Below are 20426 nucleotides of genomic sequence, written 5' to 3'. Positions count from 1 at the left end.
ACCGGGACCACCGGAAGGGTCCCGGGGGTCCACCGGGTGGGGCCACCTATCCCGGAGGGCCCCGTGGGCTGAAAGTGGAAGGGAACCAGCCCTTAGTGGGCTGGGGCGCCCCCCTTGGGCTTCCCCCCATGCGCCTAGGGTTGGGAACCCTAGGGTGGGGGGGCTTCCCCCTTGCCTTGGGGGGCAAGGCAACCCCTTCCCCCCCTTTGGCCGCCGCCCCCCTTGGAGATCCCATCTCCCAGGGCCGGCGCCCCCCCAGGGGCCTATATAAAGGGAGGGGGGAGGGAGGGCAGCAACCGACAGCCTTGGGCGCCTCCCTCTCCCCCTGCTACACCTCTCCGTCTCGCAGAAGCTCGGCGAAGCCCTGCCGAGACCCGCTACATCCACCACCACGCCGTCGTGCTGCTGGATCTCCATCAACCTCTCCTTTCCCCTTGCTGGATCAAGAAGGAGGAGACGTCGCTGCACCGTACGTGTGTTGAACGCGGAGGTGCCGTCTGTTCGGCACTCGATCATCGGTGATTTGGATCACGGCGAGTACGACTCCGTCATCCACGTTCATTGGAACGCTTCCGCTCGCGATCTACAAGGGTATGTAGATGCACTCCTTTCCCCTCGTTGCTAGTAGACTCCATAGATGCATCTTGGTGAGCGTAGGAAAATTTTAAAATTATGCTACGATTCCCAACACAACGCTGCGAGAGTTGTTGTAGTTGGTGCCTCATGCACTCTTGCCCTTCCCGTGCGGCGGCCCGCGGTAGCGTGAGCCACCACCGCGGCCGCGCCTGGCGGCGTTAGCAGACGACTTGAAGCCGCCGTTGGCACCCTGGAACAAGGCCACCCTCTGATCGAAGTTACTCATCTGAGCAAACAGTTCGTCAAGGGTGACAGGCGAGGTGCGGGCGTCGAGGGCAGAGACGAGGGGCTGGTACTCCATGTCCGAGCCGGCGAGGATGTAGGAGATGAGCTCGTCGTCGTCAAGGGGCTTGCCCGCCGCGGCCAGTTCGTCGGCGAGGGAGCGCATGTGCGCGAAGAATGCCGCGACGGACTGAGTGCCCTTCTGAGCGTTGGACAGCGCGACGCGGATGTTGTTGATACGTGACAGCGACTGGGATGAAAACATGTTCGCCACCGCTGTCCACAGCTCGTGGGCATGGGTAATCGATGTCACCTGCACGAGCACCTCCTTGGAAAGGTTGTTCAGAAGGTATCCTAGTACCTGTTGGTCTTCCCGAAACCAGATCGGATGAAGGGGGTTGGGTGTGGTGACCTCCTTCCCGTCTTTGTCCTTGTTGATGACGACCTTGGGCGGCTCCGGCGTGCTGCTATCCACATAGCCGAAGACGCCGGCACCACGAAGCTGAGGCGTGATCTGTGTCCGCCAGAGGATGAAGTTGGTGCAGGTAAGCTTCTCGGTGATCTGGCCAGAGAGACCAGGGTTGGTGGTGGAGGACGAGGCCATGGCGGAAGCTTTCTGGTGGCTAGATGCGATGGAGGAGTTAGGCTCTGTATACCATGTGAAACACAATGGTTGGAACGTCGTACCCTGTTCTGGGCGACAGCTTCGTGTTATATTGCAGGGTCGCGACTCCTTGATCGCGTACATGAGGTGGTTCAGATTACAACTTGTAGTGCAAGGGATATACTAGGAGGTTACAGAGAGATAAGATCAAATCCTAACAACCTAGCTATCTGCCGTACGCCAAGAGGTCAAGGCCTTCTTGTCACGTACGTTTAACAATCATTTCTTATCTCTTTTGTTACATCCAAGTTACTATGTGCTGTAATTTGCCACTATTCCTAAGATAGAACAGACCTGCTGCTGGAGACACTAATGTATGTTATCATGTCTTGACTAAATTCAATGTATCACCTATGCTTACAATTACTTGGATCCTCTGATTGCAAAGTAAATTATTTGGACCTACTGATGATCCCTGTTTTATGGCGTTTTACATATAATATTAAGATTTTATTTGCAATTGTATAGGTCGGCTTCTACTGCAAGTCCAGAAGTGGAGATGCAGTTCCTTTTCACAAAAAGAATGGCCTAACAGGAAAATGCATTGCAGCTCTCAGGTGCCACACACCCCTATATCAGTATAGCATTAAATTTTGGGATATCAAATCTAGGTACCCGTTGTACACCCGTATTCAGTTTCGCGGGGAATGGGTGCCTGTGGTATCCGTGGCGAAGGAAATAGGGTCCGACGTACGACCCATCCAATTTTTTTCCCTTATACATAAGAATTTTTTAACTTTTTTACCGAGATTACTACGGGCATCCACCCCCCACGAAACTGAACACGGGTGTACAAGGGACACCCAAGTTTGATATTCCAAAATTTCAGAATTTTTTGAAATTTTCTGATATATTTTTAATGCTATATTCATATAGGGGTGTGTGGCACCCGAGAGCCACAAATCCTCATCCTGGCCTAACAATACTACAGTAGAAGAAGGTGCTAACTTCTTGGGTACCACGAAAACACATCCAATAGCATTGTTATATGAAGACCTTAAACCGTAAAACAATTGTAACAAAATTTAAGCTAAATGTTCACAGCAGGAGTATAATGGAAAGGAAATCCTTTCCTAGAAAGTAAAGACCAAATTCTCCAACTCACAGCCATCAGCACATACAACATCTGTTGAAGTCTGGTCAGAAAATTTACACAAGTATCCTATGAATTGCAGTCTCACAAATATAAGAAAATAGGAGAGCGCAGCAATATGTCTAACTCAACAATCTGGCAGACATAGCTGAAAAAATAGAGCAATGTGATAAACGACAAACCAGTCGAAGCCTCTAAAAAAGTGTGTCGCTCTGAGGCCCATCACACTAAAAGTTCTTGATAAATTGATGGAAAGCTTCTCTACAGCATCCTGCAATTTATTGGACAGAATTAAAAAAATTGATAGGTGCAAAAACTATTGAGGTAATAAACTAATTTCAACACTCCTGTAACAACTTCAGATTGGATGCCCTTTTAGCTTGTTATCGTACCTATACTACACCCAGTAGGCTACCGCGTAGACATGATGAATCCATTTATTTCTGTTTAGTTGCATGCACAATAGTGGTGGGGTTTTGGCTTCTTGGTGGTTTGACCTGAAGCAGTAGAAGATAGGATAGTAACAAACAGGAACCAGATGATCCGACTTCCATCCAATTCCAATATCTTTCAAAATGGATGCTCAAGGCCCTCGATTCCATGAAAAATGGAGTTTAGATCAAGGCGCATAGCCAGAGGTGAGGAATTTCCCAGACACTCTTTATATGCAATGTCAGGACTTCAGATTTGTCTGGGAGCTTCAGTGGTGCTCTCTGAGCCTTTTACCGCGATGAGATAGATAGCGTGATCAAGTGATGCCTGCAGATAGGCACAGGGGCCTGACGGGTTTAGTGGCGTGTTTCTGAAATCTGGCTGGCACATTGTCAGATACGATTTCTACCAGTTGAGCACTTTTATGATGGCAAACTCAATCTCCAGAGTATAAACACTGGCTACATTACACGGATCCCGAAAACTGCCTCACCGGAGACTGCAAATGACTATAGGCCGAGCACACTCCTAAACTGTTGCCTCAAAGTGATCATGAAGGTTCTTGCCAACCAACTACAGAGATTGATATTGCACATTACCCACAGAAACTAATATGGCTTTTTCAAAGGGAGAACCATTCAGGATTGCCTCGGATGGGAGTTCGTATATTTACCAATGTCAAGCTTCTGGTGATGGGACTTTCATTCTGAAACTGGATTTCGCCAAAGCCTTCGATACTATAGAGCATGCAGCCATGCTGAATATTATGAAAGCAATGCAGTTTGATCACCGCTGGCTAGGGTGGATTAAGCGCATTTTCGGGTCTGGAGTTTCTTGGGTTCTGCTCAACGGGGTACCGGGCAAATAATTTCATTGCCTTAGGGGTATTCACTAGGGTGATCCCTATCTCCGCTAATCTTCGTGCTGGCAGCCGACTTGCTTCAGGCAATGATCAATGATTATCACCAAAGAAATCTTCTGTCGTTGCCCATTACTGCAGTGGGAGATTCAGACTACCCTGGTATTCAGTATGCTGACGACACGATGATGGTGTTTCCTGCATGCCCTGCTCAAACAGTGACGATGAAAAATATTTTGATAGACTATACTGCTTCCGTTGGTCCAAACATTGATTTCCAGAAATCTATTTTGTATCAACTTGTCTGCTCACAAAAGCAGTGCTCTAGCAGAGATCTTTCAATGCTCTGTCAGATCCATGCCCTTCACGTACCTCAGCCTGCCGATGGGACCACAAGACTATCCATGGCTGATCTCATGCCCATGGAATGGAGTGGAGCGCAGGCTCTCTTCCTCCTTATCAATGCTCTCTCAGGGGAGCACTGCCACCAAGGATTCTGCAATACCTTGATAAGCTCAGGCGTAGATGTCTCTGGACAAAGAAAACCGAACAGGGGGACAAGTACAGCTCATTGGCTGCCTGGGAGCTTGTCTGCAGCGAGAAAAACTGGGGATGTTTGGTTGTTCTGGATATCAAACTTCAAAATAAGGGCCTTCTCCTGAAATACATAAATTATATAATAAACATGATGTCCCCTGGGTGAATTTGGTTTGGTCCACATACTACGAAAACAAGGTTCCTCATGCTTCTGACGACCCTTGTGGGTCCGTTTGGTGGCGTGACATTATTCAGCTCACTGAAGTGTACCGTGGTGTTTTGAAAGTTAATATCACAGATGGCTCCTCGACCCTTTTCTGCAAGGATCTGTGGCAGCCTCAAATTTTGCCAGTTGCTTATTCCAGGGCTTCCTAATATGCACAAATGAAGACACTTTGGTGAGGGGGTCCTTAGGCATGACTGGGCTGAGAGAGGAGTTCCATCTCCCCCTATCCACTCAGGCACGACAGGAAGTCAGGCAGCTGCAGGATGATACTGCCTCGACTGAGATTGTTAGTGAGGGCAATGACACTTCTGGGTCTCAACTACTCATCGGCCAAATTCTCTATTTTTTTCTTCAGAGAAGCAGTTGAGCCCTATCTTAAGCCTGCCACTTAGGCGACACCACCATGAACAATTTAGCTGTCAACAAGGGGGCCAGTCATGTCACTCCTCTTTTTCCTCAATATCTGCTCATTGTATCTGTTGTAAAGACCTGCAAAAGTGAGCGTATGAATTAATAGAAAAAGGGAAATCGAGTGGCATGTTACGAAGTAATGAACATCAATAACAGTATTTCATCAACAAGACCCATGAAATAAAGACCCCAGATTTAATTGGCATTTTTTCCTAACAGAAGATTAGGTACAATTTGCAAGTCTAATGCATAAAATCGTATTTAGACATACATATTAAAAAATTAGCACATTAACAGAACCAACATTTCAGGGTTATCGTAGAAATGTCTCACGAAGCAATAGTTGTAATCCTTGAACCAAAATATCTTGTCTTTCTTTTTTCAACATGTACAGGCCACCATCATATATTTGCAGTGTAGTAACAAAAAAGCAGCATCTATCAATATGAACTGTGCAATTCATGACGGCTAAGATGCTAACCTGTTCCAGAGGTCGTCTAACAATATCATAGAAGAGGTGCTCATGATAGCTTGTCTCCATCCAAAACTGGACAAACATACAAGCAATAAAAAAGATTAGACTGAAATACAAATGTTTTTCAGTAATGCAAACTTTCCATCTTCCACCACTCATCCTATGCGGTTTGAGACAACTTAAAATGCTTTAAATGTTGTAGAACAGTATAAAATTATGTACCTCTTCGCAACTTTCAATCCACCTGTCACATACTTCATCAACAACCTAATAGAAGCAATCAATAAGCTGTCTAGTTCATTGATATTGAATTGAAAAAAAAGGGAAATAGTCTACCTCACTAAAAGCGGCTTGTTGAGAGCTACCCTTGCGCATCAAGATTGAACGATAATCCTGAGATTAGTTGCAATTCAAACTTAGCATTAGTGCCAATTTGAAATACAGGAGAATAAGTCATAAAAGATCATACAATAATTCCTCTGAACACATAGTATTTGGGGAGGTGATGCCCAGCAAAAACTTCGTTGTTGAATTTATCTACACGTTCTGAAAAGAGCTTATTCTCCTGCAGCAAGCAAACAATTAGTGCATGATAAATTAACTATGGAATAACAAAACTTGTCATTGTAGGAAGTACCCAATCAGCAGAATTATTGGCAGTGTTGAAAAAGCCTTTTTCTTCAAGCTCATTCACCAAAGCCCCGAGTTGACGTTTCAGCTGAAATATTTAATATGCATTCAGAAAAATGCCAAAGCAAAACAAATATTTACTACAGAGTATTAGAGTCTCCCCCTGCTCCGCCGCCCCCGTCCTCCCCGTCGGCGCCACCCCCCCCCCCCCCCCCCCACCCCTGCCCCCCTCGCCGCGACTTCGCCGCCCGCCTCCTCGCCGTGCCCTCCGTCCCCCTCTGCCCCCGCGCGGGTCATCTGGGCCGACATTGCTGAGGCCGACGACCGCCCCCCCCCCCCCCCCCCCCCCCCTGCTCCTGCTCGTGTCCAGCGGCTGGACGCTGCCGGTAGCTCTACTCCCAGGGGTGGGAGTTCAGCCGCCCGCTCGTCCGCCCGGCATCGACACCGGCCACTGAGCTCGTCTCAGTCGCCGGGGAGCCAAGGGCCGTCCTTGAGGTCGGGTCGCCGCTGCCGCCGCCGGCCGCAGGGCTGGGTTGTTGCGGGTCGCGCTGACCGCGCCGCCGCGCGTCTGTCCTGGCGTGCTGGTGCTGCTCCTCCCTCGGGTCCGGTCGCGGCGCCGACTATGGCGTGGCCGGCGGTTGCTGCGGTCATGTCCCGGCGGTCGTCGTTCCGCCCGTTCATCTCCGCTTTCGGCGTCCCGGCTCCCCGTTCGCCCTACTCTCCTCGAGGCCTGCTCCGGCCGCGCCCTCCCAGCCCTACCCCGCCCGCTGCGCCGGCGACGGCGCTGGGAGGAACCCTGCCTCCCCGCTCGGTCGGGACGAAGGGGCTTGACCGCCCGCCTCTCCTGGGCCTCCCCCAGGGCCGGCCTGCGTGGCCTCGTGTGGGCCGGGGCGGAGATGGGTCGTGGCCCATCGTGGCTGCGGGCCCAGCCAGGCCGTCCATTTGGCCGCCCCTAGGGTTCCCGGTCCAGCCAGTCAACGCACCTGTTCCTCCCCCGCCGCATCAACACATCCACGCCTCCCCTCCCTCTCGCCGCCGCTTCCCCATCTCCGGCCCCGGCGCCGTCCCCCCCACCGCCCCCTGCGGCCATGCCTCGCGACTGGGGGGATGATGCTGGCCGGCCCAAGCGCGGCCGCGACGACCGCCGGGATGCTCCCCGCACCTCCCCGGACGGGCTGCGCCGCGAGGCAGACCTACGCCAACAGCTCTCCTCTCGGCCTCCCGCCCGTCGGTCCCCCGCCCGCGAGTCCCGTCGTTCGCTGGCGCGCGCGGAGCGCCGCTCCCCGGACCGCGACCGCCGCTCCCCTGCACGCAGCGCCTCCCCTCGGGACCGCCCACGCTCGCCCGTGGAGGAGCAGTGGCGCTCCTCCCGGCGGCGCTCGCCGTCCCCTCCCCGGCGCCGGGACCGCTCCCCCACCCCCCAAGACTCTAACAGCAGCAATCCGGCAACTCTCAAGCTCCTCGCCGGTACCAACCACCTCAAAATCAGCCATCCTTCCCTCCGGCTAATGGTGGCAATGGCAACCGCGGGCGCCAAGGAGCTAAGAAGAAGAAGAAGGGGCCGGCTCGCCCTCCCGCTCCCGCCACATCCACCACGCCGGCCCCTCCAGTGGACACCGGTGCCCCGCGTGACTCCCCGCCGTGCTTCAACTGTGGGCTCACCGGCCACTTCCAGGTGGCATGTCCCAACCCGCCGATGTGCTACCTCTGCAAGGACTCCGGCCACCCCGCGGTTCTTTGCCTGGACCGGCCGGTGACCGAGGAGATCATGATGTACGACCACGGCATTGAGGGCATGGGCTTCTTCCACGTCGAGGTGCTGGACGCCCCACCGCCCTCCCCCTCGCTCCTGGCGATTGTCTCCGTCGTGGGCGAGGGCGTCGCTTCCCCCGCGATGATCGAGGCCGAGCTCAACCACCTGTGTAGGTGCAAGTGGGACTGGCAGGTGGCCCTTATTTCCGCCAACACCTTCACGGTGGTCTTCCCTGACGCCATCAGCATGGGGTACCGCACTCGCAGCGGCAACACCACCTTGGTTCTTAACCAGCTGGTGGTGGACATCTCCGAGCCGAAGTGGGATCCTAAGGCGGTGGCGGTTCTGGACACGGCTTGGATCCTCATCGCCGGCCTGCCCGATGTTGCCTGGTCTGAGTGGGTTATCCGCAGTATGTCCAAGATCCTCGGCAAGGTGGTGGTGGTCGACGAGCTCTCACTTCGCAAGGAGGAGGAGGTCCGAGTGAAGGTGAAATCCCTGGACTCCTCCAAGCTCCGCGCCACAGTCCGCGTGTTCTTCAACGACGAGGGTTTCGACCTCAAGATCTGCCCCGAGCCGCCAAACCATGTCGACCGCTCCCGCTTCTCCGATGATGGTCACCAGGGGGTGGGCCGGGTGATGCCGGCGACTCCCACCACCGGCGCCCTCGCCCGTCTCGCCACGACGACCCGGAGGACGACGGCGACCTGTCGGAGCACTCCTGCTCCCCCTCCGGGGAGCCATCTAACCCACCTCCGGGTCGTGGTGGCTCTGGGTCCGGGCGCACCCGAGTGACGACCTCCGCCCTCGAGGCCGCTCTCCGGCTGGCCGCCCCTCCTCCGGCCTCTCCATCCTCGTCGGAGGCGACCAGTGACATCTCCAGTGTGGGCTTGCTCGTCCTCCCGCCCTCGTCGCCCCGCTCTCCGTCCGCCGACTCCGTCCTGCACCCGACTCCGCTGAGCCCGCCACCCTCACCCCCCTTGGACCGATCTCCTCGGCTCCCACGGGCGGCGACTAAGAACCCACAAGTATAGGGGATCAATTGTAGCCTCTTTCGATAAGTAAGAGTGTCGTACCCAACGAGGAGCTAAAGGTAGAACAAATATTCCCTCAAGTTCTATCGACCACCGATACAACTCTACGCACGCTTAACGTTCGCTTTACGTAGAACAAGTATGAAACTAGAAATGCTTTGTAGGTGTTTTCGGATAGGCTTGCAAGAAAGTAAAGAGCACCTAAATAAAAGCTAGGCGCTGTATAGATAAAGACACAACTAAATTAGTTTTAGTAGAGAGCTTTTTGTTACGAGAAAGTTATTTGTCCCTAGGCCATCGATAACTAGACCGGTAATCATTATTGCAATTTTATTTGAGGGAGATGCATAAGCTAACATACTTTCTCTACTTGGATCATATGCATTTATGATTGGAACTCTAGCAAGCATCCGCAACTACTAAAGATCATTAAGGTAAAACCCAACCATAGCATTAGAGCATCAAGTCCTCTTTATCCCATACGCAAACAACCTACTTACTCGGGTCTGTGCTTCTGTCACTCACGCCACCCACCATAAGCAAATCATGAACATATTGCAAACCCTACAGCGGGAATCCCTCACGCTTGTGCGACACGGAGAGCACCATAGGATAGCACCAATAATAAAACATGCAACTCAAACCAATCTTGATCATCAAATAACCCATAGGACAAAACGAATCTACTCAAACATCATAGGATAACCATACATCATTGGAAAATAATATATAGCGTTGAGCACCATGTTTAAGTAGAGATTACAGTGGGTAAGAGAGAGGTTACACCGCTGCATAGAGGGGGGAAGAGTTGGTGATGATGGCGGTGAAGTTGTTGGTGAAGATTGCGGTGATGATGATGGCCACGGCAGCGTTCCGGCGCCACCGGAAGAGAAGGGGAGAGGGGGGCCCTTCGTCTTCTTCTTCCTTGACCTCCTCCCTAGATGGGAGAAGGGTTTCCCCTCTGGTCCTTGGCCTCCATGGCGTGGGAGGGGCGAGAGCCCCTCCGAGATTGGATTTGTCTCTCTGTTTCTCTCTGTTTCTGCGTTCTGGTCAGCTGCCCTTTCACCATTTTGTGTATATATGGAGATCCGTAACTCCGATTGGACTGAAACCTTCGCCGTGATTTTTTTACCAAAAATTAGCTTTCTTGCGGCCGAAGAAGGGCATCAATCGCCTTACGGGTGGCCCACGAGGGTCAGGGGCGCGCCCCACTACCTCGTGCCCACCTCGGACACCGTTTCGCGTTGATCTTTCTCCCAGATTTTCCAAATATTCCAAAAATAAGCTCCGTCTGTGTTTATCCCGTTTGGACTCCGTTTGATATGGATATTCTGCGAAACCAAAAACATGCAACAGACATGAACTGGCACTGGGCACTGGATCAATATGTTAGTCCCAAAAATAGTATAAAAAGTTGCCAAAAAGTATATGAAAGTTGAATAATATTGGCATGGAACAATCAAAAATTATAGATACGACGGAGACGTATCAGCATCCCCAAGCTTAATTCCTGCTCGTCCTCGAGTAGGTAAATGATAAAAAGATAATTTTTGATGTGGAATGCTACCTAGCATAATCTTGATCATGTAATCTAATCATGGCATGAATATTAAGACACGAGTGATTCAAAGCAATAGTCTATCCTTTGACATAAAAACAATAATACTTCAAGCATACCAACCAAGCAATTATGTCTTATTGAAATAACATAGCCAAAGAAAGCTCATCCCTACAAAATCATATAGTCTGGCTATGCTTCATCTTCACCACACAAAATATTCACATCATGCACAACCCCGATGACAAGCCAAGCAATTGTTTCATACTTTTGACGTTTCTCAAACTTTTTCAACTTTCACACAATACATGAGCTTGAGCCATGGACATAGCACTATAGGTGGAATAGAATATGATGATGGGGGTTATGTGGAGAATATAAAAAAGGAGAAAGTCTCACATCGACGCGGCTAATCAACGGGCTATGCAGATGCCCATCAATTGATGTCAATGTGATAAGTAGGGATTGCCATGCAATGGATGCACTAGAGCTATAAGTGTATGAAAGCTCAAACTGAAACTAAGTGGTGTGCATCCAACTTGCTTGCTCATGAAGACCTAGGGCATTTGGAAGCCCATCGTTGGAATATACAAGCCAAGTTCTATAATGAAAATTCCCACTAGTATATGAAAGTGATAACTCAAGAGACTCTCTATATGAAGAACATGGTGCTACTTTGAAGCACAAGTGTGGTAAAAGGATAGTAACATTGCCCCTTCTCTCTTTTTCTCTCATTTTTTTTGTTTTCTCTCCTTTTTTCTCTTTTTTTGGGCCTTCTCTTTTTTATTTTTTTCGTCCGGAGTCTCATCCCGACTTGTGGGGGAATCATAGTCTCCATCATCCTTTCCTCACTAGGGCAATGCTCTAATAATGATGATCATCACACTTTTATTTACTTACAACTCAATATTATAACTCGATATGTAGAACAAAGATATGACTCTATATGAATGCCTCCGGCGGTGTACCGGGATGTGCAATGATCTAGCGTAGCAATGACATCAAAAAATGGACAAGCCATGAAAACATCATGCTAGCTATCTTACGATCATGCAAAGCAATATGACAATAAATGCTCAAGTCATGTATATGATGATGATGGAAGTTGCATGGCAATATATCTCGGAATGGCTATGGAAATGCCATAATAGGTAGGTATGGTGGCTGTTTTGAGGAAGATATAAGGAGGTTTGTGTGTGATAGAGCGTATCGTATCACGGGGTTTGGATGCACCGGCGAAGTTTGCACCAACTCTCGAGGTGAGAAAGGGCAATGCACGGTACCGAAGAGGCTAGCAATGATGGAAGGGTGAGAGTGCGTATAATCCATGGACTCAACATTAGTCATAAAGAACTCACATACTTATTGCAAAAGTCTATTAGCTATCGAAACAAAGTACTACGCGCCTGCTCCTAGGGGGATAGATTGGTAGGAAAAGACCATCGCTCGTCCCCGACCGCCACTCATAAGGAAGACAATCAATAAACACCTCATGCTCCAACTTCGTTACATAACGGTTCACCATGCGTGCATGCTACGGGACTTGCAAACCTTAACACAAGTATTTCTCAATTTCACAATTACTCAACTAGCACGACTCTAATATCACCATCTTTATATCGCAAAACTATTGCAAGGAATCAAACATATCATATTCAGTGATCTACAAGTTTTATGTAGGGTTTTATGACTAACCATGTGAATGACCAGTTCCTGTCATCTCTCTAAATAGATATAAGTGAAGCACGAGAGTTTAATTCTTTCTACAAAAGATATGCCCACGCTCTAACAAATATAAGTGAAGCAAAAGAGCATTCTACAAATGGCGGTTGTCTATGTGAAGAGAAACAGGCAATCCAAGCTTCAAATGATATAAGTGAAGCACATGGAGCATTCTATAAAGCCATACTCAAAAAATATAAGTGAAGTGCAATGAGCATTCTATAAATCAACCAAGGACTATCTCATACTAGCATGGTGCATAAAAGAAAAGTGAAAACTAAATGCGAAAGACGCTTCAAGATTTGCACATATCACATGAATGAAACGAATCCGAAAACATACCGATATTTGTTGAAGAAAGAGGGGATGCCTTCTGGGGCATCCCCAAGCTTAGACGCTTGAGTCTCCTTGAATATTTACTTGGGGTGCCTTGGGCATCCCCAAGCTTGAGCTCTTGCCTCTCTTCCTTCTTCTCACATCGAAACCTTCTCGATCATCGAACACTTCATCCACACAAAACTTCAACAGAAAACTCGGTAAGATCCGTTAGTATAATAAAGTAAATCACTACTCTGAGTACTGTTGAAAACCAATTCATATTTTGCTTTTGCATTGTGTCTACTGTAATATAACTTTTTCATGGCTTAATCCACTGATATAAATTGATAGTTTCATCAAAACAAGCAAACTATGCATCAAAAACAGAATCTGTCTAAAACAGAACAGTCTGTAATAATCTGAACATTCACCATACTTCTGATACTTGAAAACTTCTGCCAAAATTAGGAAAAATAAAAAATTTGTATAGAAAGACAGTGCAAAAAGAATCAGAACCATTTGATGTTTCAGTAAAAAATTAAAATCGCGCACTACAGCCAAAGTTTCTGTCCTGCACCGTACAAACCAACAAGTATTGTAAACATCCTAAAGGCAAACCTTGGCACATTATTTTTATAATACAATGGAATTGTACAAGGGGATAATTATTTTTGTTGAAAAGTTTCTGTAATCAAGATTCACAAAGTTGCCGTGAGCATGAACAAAGTTCAAGGAGCTCTCCCACTTCAACAATGCTTGTCTTTCTCACTTTCACTTTCCTTTTTGAAAAGTTTTGGGTTCCCCTCTTTTTTTTTTTTAAACTATATGAAAGCACTCAACAGAAATAAATGACTCTCTAAAACTTCCGGGTTGTCTCCCTGGCAGCACTTTCTTTAAAGCCATTAAGCTAGGCATAAAGTGCTCAAGTAGTGAATCCACCCGGATCCCAAGGTATATCAAAGCCAATTTTAATTAGCAATGATTTGTAATTTAGTATTGAGCACAAAGTAATATATATCATGTAATGACGAAGTCTAACTCTCTTCCTATGCATCAGCATGTCATAAAAGAACAATTCATGCACACATAGTAAAGGCCAATGCATAGTATAAACAGTTTCTTGCAATTTTATCGTGTTGGAAACATAGAGAGGTGGAGATATAGGTCCTCTCTCATAATAATTGCGAGTAGGAGCAGCAAGCACATGCATATTATATCTGTCAAAATCATCATGTGTAACGGTAAAAGGCAACCCATCAATATAATCCTTAATAAGTGCAAACTTCCCCGATATAGTATAATCGGGAGAATTCAAAAAGATAATAGGACTATCATGTGTGGGTGCAATAGCAACAATTTCATTCATAACATAAGGAACTATAGCAAGTTCATCTCCATAAGCATAATTCATATTGGCATCTTGGCCACAAGCATAGCAAGCATCGTCAAAAAGGGATATTTCAAAAGAATCAACGGGATCATAGCAGTCATCATAGCAATCATCCTTCGGTAAGCACGAAGGGAAATTAAACAATGTATGAGTTGAAGAGTTACTCTCATTAGAAGGTGGGCACGGGTAGCTAATCCGCTCTTCCTCCTTTAGTTCTTCGCTCTTCTCCTCATCTTTTTCATCCAATGAGCTCACAGTTTCATCAACTTCTTCTTCCATAGACTCCTTCAAAATATTAGTCTCTTCTTGGACAGCGGGGTAATCCTCAATATATGGTTCAACATAAGCATTAGAAGCATAATTATCATAGCAATATTTAAGTATGGCAAAATTTTCAGATTTGTGAAGAGTAGCACCATACGTTTCAATCAAAAAAGCAATTTCATAAGCACCCTTAAAAGCAACAAATTCTTCAATTTGTTGAATATCATAGTAACTATAAACACCCTTAGCATACGAAGATACGATTCCATTATCACTAAACTCACATTGATAGGGAAGGTGTGTCTTAGGGTTTTCAGAACAACAGGTAATATCATATATTTCACATAAATTCCAAGCATAGCATTGCAAACGATGAATTTGACCCTGTAAAATTTCCCCTTTTTCAGATATGCGGTGTCGAACATAACAAGCATGCTCATCTAAAGATCTGCCCTCAACTAAGCTAGTTGGGGTTTCAGCACGAGCACATAGGGATCAAAGATGATCCAATTAATAAGCTTCAGGAGTATGATAGATTTTGAGTGGTTCTTCAACCATTGGTTCAGTAGGTACAACTATTTTTTTGGTATTTTGCGTTTCCTACCCATAACTAAAGATAGAAAACAACTAAGAACAGCAAATAAAAATTACTTAGTGATAAAGCAAACAAGCACACACGAGAATATTCACCCCACGCTATTGCTCCCCGGCAACGGCGCCAGAAAAAGGTCTTGATAACCCACAAGTATAGGGGATCAATTGTAGCTTCTTTCGATAAGTAAGAGTGTCGAACCCAACAAGGAGCTAAAGGTAGAACAAATATTCCCTCAAGTTCTATCGACCACCGATACAACTCTACGCACGCTTAATGTTCGCTTTACCTAGAACAAGTATGAAACTAGAAGTACTTTGTAGGTGTTTTCGGATAGGCTTGCAAGAAAGTAAAGAGCACGTAAATAAAAGCTAGGGGATGTTTAGATAAAGACACAACTAATAGTTTTAGTAGAGAGCTTTTTTTACGAGAAAGTTATTTGTCCCTAGGCAATCGATAACTAGACCGGTAATCATTATTGCAATTTTATTTGAGGGAGAGGCATAAGCTAACATACTTTCTCTACTTAGATCATATGCACTTATGATTGGAACTCTAGCAAGCATCCGCAACTACTAAAGATCATTAAGGTAAAACCCAACCATAGCATTAGAGCATCAAGTCCTCTTTATCCCATACGCAAACAACCTACTTACTCGGGTCTGTGCTTCTGTCACTCACGCCACCCACCATAAGCAAATCATGAACATATTGCAAACCCTACAGCGGGAATCCCTCATGCTTGCACGACACGGAGAGCACCATAGGACAGCACCAATAATAAAACATGCAACTCAAACCAATCTTGATCATCAAATAACCCATAGGACAAAACGAATCTACTCAAACATCATAGGATAGCCATACATCATTGGAAAATAATATATAGCGTTGAGCACCATGTTTAAGTAGAGATTACAGCGGGTAAGAGAGAGGTTACACCGCTGCATAGAGGGGGGAAGAGTTGGTGATGATGGCGGTGAAGTTGTTGGTGAAGATTGCGGTGATAATGATGGCCACGGCAGCGTTCCGGCGCCACCGGAAGAGAAGGGGAGAGGGGGCCCCTTCGTCTTCTTCTTCCTTGACCTCCTCCCTAGATGGGAGAAGGGTTTCCCCTCTGGTCCTTGGCCTCCATGGCGTGGGAGGGGCGAGAGCCCCTCCGAGATTGGATCTGTCTATCTGTTTCTCTCTGTTTCTGCGTTCTGGTCTGCTGCCCTTTCACCGTTTCGTGTATATATGGAGATCCGTAACTCCGATTGGACTGAAACCTTCGCCGTGATTTTTTTACCAAAAATTAGCTTTCTTGCGGCCGAAGAACGGCATCAACCGCCTTACGGGTGGCCCACGAGGGTCAGGGGCGTGCCGAGGGGGGTGGGGCGCGCCCCCCTACCTCGTGCCCACCTCGGACACCGTTTCGCGTTGATCTTTCTCCCAGATTTTCCAAATATTCCAAAAATAAGCTCCATCCGTTTTATCCCGTTTGGACTCCGTTTGATATGGATATTCTGCGAAACCAAAACATGCAACAGACAGGAACTGGCACTGGGCACTGGATCAATATGTTAGTCCCAAAAATAGTATAAAAAGTTGCCAAAAAGTATATGAAAGTTGAATAATATTGGCATGGAACAATCAAAAATTATAGATACGACGGAGACGTATCAGCGACGGTGGTAACCCGCTCACGGCGACTCCCCCTACTCCACCCGCAGAGGATTCGGCCGGGGGCACCCTGGAGCCCCCTGCCCTACCTCCTCCTCTGGTGGCCCCTAACGACCCACTTGCCTCTCCAGGACCACTGGCCGTGGGGGTGCCCGACGTCGTGACCACCCCTATCACTGCGCACCCCCCACGGACAGTGGCGTACGCCCGGTGGCCTCGCTCCACTTTGACGCGTGACTGCCTCCCACCGCAGTGCCCGCCTCGATGCGCCTTGTCCGGCGGACTCCCCAGCCCCATCCGTCCTCGAGCGTGCTGAGCTTCGGGCGCGGCCAAGAACCTCGAGCCAGGTGCGGACTCCATCACCCCAGTTCTTCCAGTTGTTGTTGGGGAACGCAGTAATTTCAAAAAAATTCCTACGCACACGCAAGATCATGGTGATGCATAGCAACGAGAGGGGAGAGTGTGTCCACGTACCCTCGTAGACCGAAAGCGGAAGCGTTACCACAACGCGGTTGATGTAGTCGTACGTCTTCACGATCTGACCGATCAAGTACCGAACGCACGGCACCTCCGAGTTCTGCACACGTTCAACTCGATGACGTCCCTCGAACTCCGATCCAGCCGAGCTTTGAGGGAGAGTTCCGTCAGGACGACGGCATGGTGACGATGATGATGTTCTACCGACGCAGGGCTTCGCCTAAGCACCGCTAGGATATTATCGAGGTGGACTATGGTGGAGAGGGGCACCGCACACGGCTAAAAGATCCAAGAGATCAATTGTTGTGTCTATGGGGTGCCCCTCTCCTCCGTATATAAAGGGGGGAGGAGAGGGCCGGCCAAGGGGAGAGGCGCGCCCAAGGGGGGGGGCAATCCTGCTCCAAGTAGGTATGGCCCCCCTTTCCTATTCCAAGTAGGAGAAGGGGGAAGGAGGAGGTGGAGAGAAGGAAGGAGAAGGGGGGGCCGCCGCCCCCTTCCCTTTCCCTATTCGGATTGGGGCAAGGGGGTTCGCGCGCCACCTCCTGGCCTCCCTCTCTCCTTTCCACTAAGGCCCATAAGGCCCAATAGCTTCCGGGGGGGGGGGTCCGGTAACCCCCGGTACTCCGATAAATGTCCGAAACCTCCCGGAACCATTTCGGTGTCCAAACATAGTCGTCCAATATATCGATCTTTACGTCTCGACCATTTCGAGACTCCTCGTCATGTCCGTGATCACATCCGGGACTCCGAACAACCTTCGGTACATCAAAACACATAAACTCATAATATAACCGTCATCGAACTTTAAGCGTGCGGACCCTACGGGTTCGAGAACTATGTAGACATGACCGAGACACGTCTCCGGTCAATAACCAATAGCGGAACCTGGATGCTCATATTGGCTCCCACATATTCTACGAAGATCTTTATCGGAGACACCTGTAGAGCACCTTTATAATCACCCAGTTACGTTGTGACGTTTGGTAGCACACAAAGTGTTCCTCCGGTAAACGGGAGTTGCATAATCTCATAGTCATAGGAACATGTATAAGTCATGAAGAAAGCAATAGCAACATACTAAACGATCGAGTGCTAAGCTAACGGAATGGGTCAAGTCAATTACATCATTCTCCTAATGATGTGATCCCGTTAATCAAATGACAACTCTTTGTCTATGGCTAGGAAACATAACCATCTTTGATCAACAAGCTAGTCAAGTAGAGGCATACTAGTGACACTCTGTTTGTCTATGTATTCACACATGTATCATGTTTCCGGTTAATACAATTCTAGCATGAATAATAAACATTTATCATGATAAAAGGAAATAAATAATAACTTTATTATTGCCGCTAGGGCATATTTCCTTCAGTCTCCCACTAGCACTAGAGTCAATAATCTAGATTACACAGTAATGATTCTAACACCCATGGAGCCTTGGTGCTGATCATGTTTTGCTCGTGGAAGAGGCTTAGCCAACGGGTCTGCAACATTCAGATCCGTCTGTATCTTGTAAATCTCTATGTCTCCCACCTGGACTTGATCCCGGATGGAGTTGAAGCGTCTCTTGATGTGTTTGGTTCTCTTGTGAAATCTGGATTCCTTTGCTAAAGCAATTGCACCAGTATTGTCACAAAAGATTTTCATTGGACCCGATGTACTAGGTATGACACCTAGATCGGATATGAACTCCTTCATCCAGACTCCTTCGTTTGCTGCTTCCGAACAGCTATGTACTCCGCTTCACATGTAGATCCCGCTACGACGCTTTGTTTAGAACTGCACCAACTGAAAGCTCCACCGTTCAATAAAAACACGTATCCGGTTTGCGATTTAGAATCGTCCGGATCAGTGTCAAAGCTTGCATCGACGTAACCATTTACGACGAGCTCTTTGTCACCTCCATAAACGAGAAACATATCCTTAGTCCTTTTCAGGTATTTTAGGATGTACTTGACCGTTGTCCAGTGATCCACTCCTGGATTACTTTGGTACCTCCCTGCTAAACTAATAGCAAGGCACACATCAGGTCTGGTACACAACATTGCATACATGATAGAGCCTATGGCTGAAGCATAGGGAACATCTTTCATTTTCTCTCTATCTTCTGCAGTGGTCGGGCATTGAGTCTTACTCAACTTCACACCTTGTAACACAGGCAAGAACCCTTTCTTTGCTTGATCCATTTTGAACTTCTTCAAAACTTTGTCAAGGTATTTGGTTTGTGAAAGTCCAATTAAGCGTCTTGATCTATCTCTATAGATCTTGATGCCCAATATATAAGCAGCTTCACCGAGGTCCTTCATTGAAAAACTCTTATTCAAATATCCCTTTATGCTATCCAGAAATTCTATATCATTTCCGATCAACAATATGTCATCCACATATAATATCAGAAATGCTAGAGAGCTCCCACTCACTTTCTTGTAAATACAGGCTTCTCCAAAAGTCTGTATAAAACCACATGCTTTGATCACACTATCAAAACGTTTATTCCAACTCTGAGAGGCTTGCACCAGTCCATAAATGGATCGCTGGAGCTTGCACACTTTGTTAGCTCCCTTTGGATCGACAAAACCTTCCGGTTGCATCATATACAATTCTTCTTCTAGAAATCCATTCAGGAATGCAATTTTGACATCCATTTGCCAAATTTCATAATCATAAAATGCGACAATTGCTAACATGATTCGGACAGACTTAAGCATCGCTACGGGTGAGAAAGTCTCATCGTAGTCAACCCCTTGAACTTGTCGAAAACCTTCTCCAACAAGTCGATGTTTATAGACAGTAACATTACCATCAACGTCCGTCTTCTTCTTGAAGATCCATTTATTCTCGATGGCCTGCCGATCATCGGGCAAGTCAACCAAAGTCCACACTTTGTTCTCATACATGGATCCCATCTCAGATTTCATGGCCTCAAGCCATTTTGCGGAATCTGGGCTCACCATCGCTTCTTCATTGTTCATAGGTTCGTCATGGTCTAGTAACCTGACCTCCAGAATAGGATTACCGTACCACTCTGGTGCGGATCTTACTCTGGTTGACCTACGAGGTTCAGTGACAACTTGATCTGAAGTTTCATGATCATCATCATTAACTTCCTCACTAATTGGTGTAGACGTCATAGGAACCGGTTTCTGTGATGAACTACTTTCCAATAAGGGAGCAGGTTCTGTTACCTCATCAGGTTCTACTTTCCTCCCACTCACTTCTTTCGAGAGAAACTCCTTCTCTAGAAAGGATCCATTCTTTGCAACGAATGTCTTGCCTTCGGATCTGTGATAGAAGGTGTACCCAACAGTTTCCTTTGGGTATCCTATGAAGACACATTTCTTCGATTTGGGTTCGAGCTTATCAGGTTGAAGCTTTTTCACATAAGCATCGCAGCCCCAAACTTTAAGAAACGACAACTTTGGTTTCTTGCCAAACCACAGTTCATAAGGCGTCGTTTCAACGGATTTTGAT

The 20426-nt window shown here is 47.6% G+C and overlaps 1 long non-coding RNA gene and 1 other non-coding gene across 2 annotated transcripts; both read right to left on the bottom strand.

The window, feature by feature from the left end:
- Window positions 1-846: 846 nt before the first annotated feature.
- LOC120967630 (small nucleolar RNA Z247) lies at window positions 847-985 on the bottom strand. Its single transcript, XR_005761356.1, has one exon. It is a non-coding gene; the product is annotated as a small nucleolar RNA Z247 (small nucleolar RNA).
- A 3927-nt stretch (window positions 986-4912) lies between these two features.
- On the bottom strand, window positions 4913-6378 carry LOC109782635 (uncharacterized). The gene is made up of 6 exons (XR_012187488.1): window positions 6193-6378; window positions 6025-6120; window positions 5892-5948; window positions 5778-5822; window positions 5562-5627; window positions 4913-5132 (listed from the first exon to the last, which is right to left on the bottom strand). It is a non-coding gene; the product is annotated as an uncharacterized lncRNA (long non-coding RNA).
- Window positions 6379-20426: the final 14048 nt, after the last annotated feature.

The sequence above is a fragment of the Aegilops tauschii genome, chromosome 6 (genome assembly GCF_002575655.3).
Source record: "Aegilops tauschii subsp. strangulata cultivar AL8/78 chromosome 6, Aet v6.0, whole genome shotgun sequence".
In the NCBI taxonomy this organism is placed as follows: Eukaryota; Viridiplantae; Streptophyta; class Magnoliopsida; order Poales; family Poaceae; genus Aegilops; species Aegilops tauschii.
The sequence above is the reverse complement of the archived record's forward strand: the minus strand, read 5'-3'. Positions and strand labels throughout refer to the sequence as shown.